The sequence below is a fragment of the Scylla paramamosain genome, chromosome 5, assembly GCF_035594125.1.
Source record: "Scylla paramamosain isolate STU-SP2022 chromosome 5, ASM3559412v1, whole genome shotgun sequence".
NCBI lineage: Eukaryota > Metazoa > Arthropoda > Malacostraca > Decapoda > Portunidae > Scylla > Scylla paramamosain.
The window spans coordinates 24187556-24192555 of NC_087155.1; the positions used below are offsets into that span (position 1 = coordinate 24187556).

At 47.4% G+C, this 5000-nt stretch overlaps 1 protein-coding gene across 2 annotated transcripts in view; it reads left to right on the forward strand.

The window, feature by feature from the left end:
* LOC135100687 (neuroendocrine convertase 1-like) overlaps positions 1-5000 on the forward strand; it is a 161903-nt gene that overhangs the window by 65338 nt on the left and 91565 nt on the right. The gene's annotated exons all lie outside the window — the stretch shown is intronic.

Genomic DNA, 5000 nt, shown 5'->3' on the forward strand with positions numbered 1-5000 from the left:
ATTGAGGGAGCTGAGTGTGAAAGAAATGGGAGGGAAGAGAGGTTTAAAGGGAAAAAGGGTAGAGGGGGATAGAGAGAGAATGGGAGGGGAGTAGAAATGGGAAGAGGGGTTAAAGGGAGGAAATAGTAGATAGAGAAGAGAGGAATCAAGGGAACTGATTATGAGGGAATAGGAGGTAATGGGAATGAAGGATGGAAGGGATTCTATGGGGGGTGGGAAGTAGGGTACTTTTAAGCACGAGAGGGAGGGAATAAGGGAGGGTTGATGGGGCGAGGGTGGAGAGAAAGGGGGTGATGAGTCATTGTAAGAGTGGGGCTGACAGGGGAATGGGGAGTTGGTGTGTAAGCAAGGGTGATGAAACTGGTGGTGAGGGTGATGATGGACGAGTGATGATAAGTGAAGGGGTGTATGTAGTGATGGGGGAGGAGATGAGGGGGTGGCGTTATAGATACAAGTACCAGGTGAGGGAGTGGCGTCCCTCACCTGGCATGGCGGTGTGCAGGTAGCTAGGTACAGGTGTGATTATTATTAACGCCACGCCCCTTGTTACCTGGTGTGACATGCTCTATCTTCCCCTCCACGTCCCCTCCTCCTCTTCCTCCTCCCTCCCCGCGCTACCCTCGTCTACATTCCCTTTTTTTCCCCTCATCCATTCCTCTGCTTGTCCCTCCGCCATTTCTCTCCGTGTTCGTTCTCTCTTTCTCTGCTAATTTCTCCTTTATCTTTATTTATTCCTTCTCCATTTTTTCTTTGTTTTTCCTCCATCTTGGTTCCTGTTCCTCCCCCATCCGTCTTTTTTTTATTTTTTCATTCTTCTTTGGTAATTTTTCTTCTATTTCCATCTGTTTCTTCATCTCTCTTTATTCCTTCTCCATTTTATTTTGTTCCTCCTCCATCTTGGTTCTTCTTGTTTGTCCTCCATCCGTTCCTTTTTTTATTTCTTCTCCATTCTTCTCTGTTTTCTCTTCTATCTTCGTACATCTCTTATTCTTTTATCTCTCGCTGTTTATTCCTTCTCCATCTTTTTCTGCTTCTTTCCATCCATTATCTGCATTTTTTCCCCTCTCATCTTCTCTTCCCGATTCATTATTTCTGTCTTTCCATCTTTTTAATCGTCCACTTTCTCCTCCCCAATATCATGTTTTCCTTCTTCTCTCTACTCCACTTCCACTTCCATTCCCTCTCCTCCACTTCTCCAATTACCTCTTCTGTCTCTAATTACCCATCATTTCATCTTCATCTTTTATCCACTTCTCCACTTCCAATGTTTCCCAGCCATTTTTCCGCTGTCTAATCTTCCACATTGCCCAACACCTTCAGTCTTGTCTTTCCTCCACCTCCTCCCTACTTCAACTTTCTCCACTCCAAATTTCCCTCCTCCTCCTCCTCCTCCTCCTACTCCTCCTCCTCCTCCTCCTCATCCATTTAATCTGTGTGTGTGTGTGTGTGTGTGTGTGTGTGTGTGTGTGTGTGTGTGTGTGTGTGTGTGTGTGTGTGTGAGTGAGTGTCTGTGTGTGTGTGTGAGTGAGTGAGGCAGTCAGTCAGTCAGTCAGTCAGTCTCTCTCCTCTCTCTCTCTCTCTCTCTCTCTCTCTCTCTCTCTCTCTCTCTCTCTCTCTCTCTCTCTCTCTCTCTCTCTCTCTCTCTCTCTCTCTCTCCAACCTCTTAACTCCCGCTGTGTAATCTCGCCAGGTACAGAAGCACAGAGGCAGGCTGGCGGGCGAAGCTGTGGAAGATGGAGAGCCGCCTCGCTGCCTCACCTTAGCTGTGGGAAGAAATTAATTACACTTTGAATACCTTCCCGTCACGCTCCAGGTGGTGAGGCACGAGGCAATGCGAGGCGAGGCGTGAGAGGCAGCGTGGTGACTTGGTTTTATGACTCGCGCGATGTAGACTGTGGTGCGGTGTGGTGGTGTGGTGGTAATGGTGGTGGTGGTTATTAGGATGATGTTATGGTAGAGTGTGGGGATATGTGTGGGTTTTGTGGTGTTTTTGTGTGTGTGTGTGTTTGTGTGTGTGTGTCACGGGTGGTATCTAATAAAGGGAAATGATAAATGTTTGCAGATTCACTGTAGGTTTTGTTTGTTTGTGTGTGTGTGTGTGTGTGTGTGTGTGTGTGTGTGTGTGTGTGTGTGTGTGTGTGTGTGTGCGTCGCTGTGTGAGGCTGGGGAGTCAGGAAGGAAGGGCGGGCAGCGTCCAACAGAGATGACATGTTTCTCTTTAACAGCTATGAAATACTACCTTAAGCACGGCGACATGCCATACACACACACACACACACACACACACACACACACACACACACACACACACACACACACACACACACACACACACACACACACACACACTTTTCTTCGCATTATTTATTTTCAAGTTACGTAATGATATTTTTTTCTTTTTAAATCAAGGACTTTGATTAATGTCTTAATATTGCAAATACGTGAATAAATGTTTCATGAATGTGGTCCTTTCGTTGTTGTTATTGTTGTTGTTGTTGTAGCATCAGCAACAGCAGTAGCAGCAGTAGCAATAGCAACAACAGTAGTAGTAGTAGTAGTAGTCGTACTTATGTTACCATTCTACCACTCACGTGCCTCTCTTGTGCTTGTAGTGTGGGTGCAGTAGTTAGTGGTGGTGATTGGAAAAATAGGAAAAGTAGCAGGAGGAGGAGGAGGAGGAGGAGGAGGAGGAGGAGGAGGAGGAGGAGGAGGAGGAGGAGGAGGAGGAGGAGGAGGAAAAGGAGGAAGGGGAAGGGACGAACGAACAGGATAAGCTGGAAGTCCCACCTCCTAATTTTTTTTTTCGTTCTTACGTAGGAAAGGAAACAGCTTGAAGGTGACTCGTGCTTGCCTAGAGTCTAGGGAAACCAGCCTTGTGTGTGTGTGTGTGTGTGTGTGTGTGTGTGTGTGTGTGTGTGTGTGTGTGTGTGTGTGTGTGTGTGTGTGTGGAATGTGAGTCCGGCAGCATGAGTTGCGTGGCGAGCGAGTGGAGGACTTGTGGCCCATTTCGCGAAGCTGTATATATATATATTGCTCTTAACTTTAATTTTACTTCTCCTGAATTTGGAAGCCTGGACCTTTCCACTCGTGTTCCGCGTGCGTGGGCAGAGCGGAGGGTGGTGAGGGCTGTGTGAGAGTGTGGCGGTGGTGATGGCAGTGGGGGGTGGTGATGGCAGTGGGGGTGGTGAGGGCAGTAGTGGTGGTGGTGGTGATGGCAGTGAGGATGGTGAGGGCAGTAGTGGTGGTGGTGGTAGTGATGGCAGTGGGTATTATCAACTGCCATTGTTTCTTCAAAGGATTACAAGGGAATTTGACGCAGATTCTTGCTCATTACGTGTTTGTTTGGTATCACTACACTTGGCTGCGCTTTTTTACTGGAGAAGGACTAACTACAGTATGAAAGAAAAGGAAGGTGTGGTAATGAGTGTGTGAAGGTGGAAATGCTTGTTGGTAGGGAAATGTGATGTGCGTGTATGGGTGAGGCAGAGTGTGCAGTGTGATGGTGGTGATGAGAATAGCGGTGATGTGGTGTTGATGACAATGGTGCTGCTTTTTTCCCCTTCGCTTTTCCTTCGCTTGTTTATTTCCACCGAGACCACGTGATCTGTATGGCTATTTTCAACACGGTATTGCTCGGTCATTGCTGGCCACGCTGCTGGATGGACATTCCCTGCTGCTGCGCACCTGCCTGACCGGATATGACCCAGCACAGCAGCAGGGGAGACTCTGTAACACCCAGCTCCTCTTGGTGACCTGTGACCTGATCAGCACAGCACTACCTCTCTATTTCTTTCCTCTTTTTTTTTCCCTCTCCCTCACCTACCTCCCTCAGCCTCACTCCTAAACATCTCCAGGGTTACCATTACCTGTCAGGGTTTCTTGGTGTCCTGCTCAGTATAAGTGCCTCCTGTCCTGCCTCCTTCCCGCAGCCTTCCCTCCCTGCCCCCCTCTCTTCCTCTCACCAGCACAACCACTTAACTCGTTACCTCAGCTAATCTAACTCATCTTTCCTTCCCTCTGTGCAGACCTTACTCCTCCTCCTCCTCCTCCCAAGCGTCCAGGCTAAGTTGGCGACCCCTCCAGAAACGCATCCTCGCATCTGGCTCCAACTTAACCCTCACTGAACCTAACTTTACTAATCAAGTGAAAGCTAAGGTAATCCAGTGCCTTAACTCCATCCGAACTTTTCCACTAACAACTGTCTCTCATTGCTGTGTGAAGGCGAGGAGGAAGCCAAGGGTGGGTCTCTCTCTCTCTCTCTCTCTCTCTCTCTCTCTCTCTCTCTCTCTCTCTCTCTCTCTCTCTCTCTCTCTCTCTCTCTCTCTTTGACGCAGAAGTGATTGCATTGGATATTGACCACGTTGTGTGTGTGTGTGTGTGTGTGTGTGTGTGTGTGTGTGTGTGTGTGTGTGTGTGTGTGTGTGTGTATGTGTACGTGTGTGTGGGAGTGGGTGTTACGCTTTCATACTTGTGTCCAGGTTTTCAGGTGTTGGTGTGGTGCCCGCGTGTTTCGTTGGGGAGGTGTTGCGGTGTTGTGCAAGGGTTGTGTTGTGTATGTACATGTGTCGCGAGGAAGTGTTGTATAGAGGTGGTAGGGGAGCTGTGTCGAAGTTTTTTGCATTGTGTGTGTACATTTGTGTGTGGTTTCTGCGTAACTTCCATTCAAGTAAATTCCTTTTATTCGCCAAGATTCCTCCTTGACGATTTCACCACAGATAATTCATATGTGATAAGTTCCTGCCATCTAGCATTACCTTACCTTAGCTTACCTTGATGTAACCTTACCTAATCTAACTTTTCCTTTCCTAACCACATCGTATCTTACCTTTCTTTACCATACCTTGACTAACTTAACATATGTACCATAGTTAACCTTACCTTACCTTATCTTACCTTACCTTACTGTTCTTAACCTAACCTAACCTTACCTAACTTAACTTTACCTTCCCTAACCATATCGTATCTTACCCTACCTTTCTTTACCACGCCTTACTTAGCAT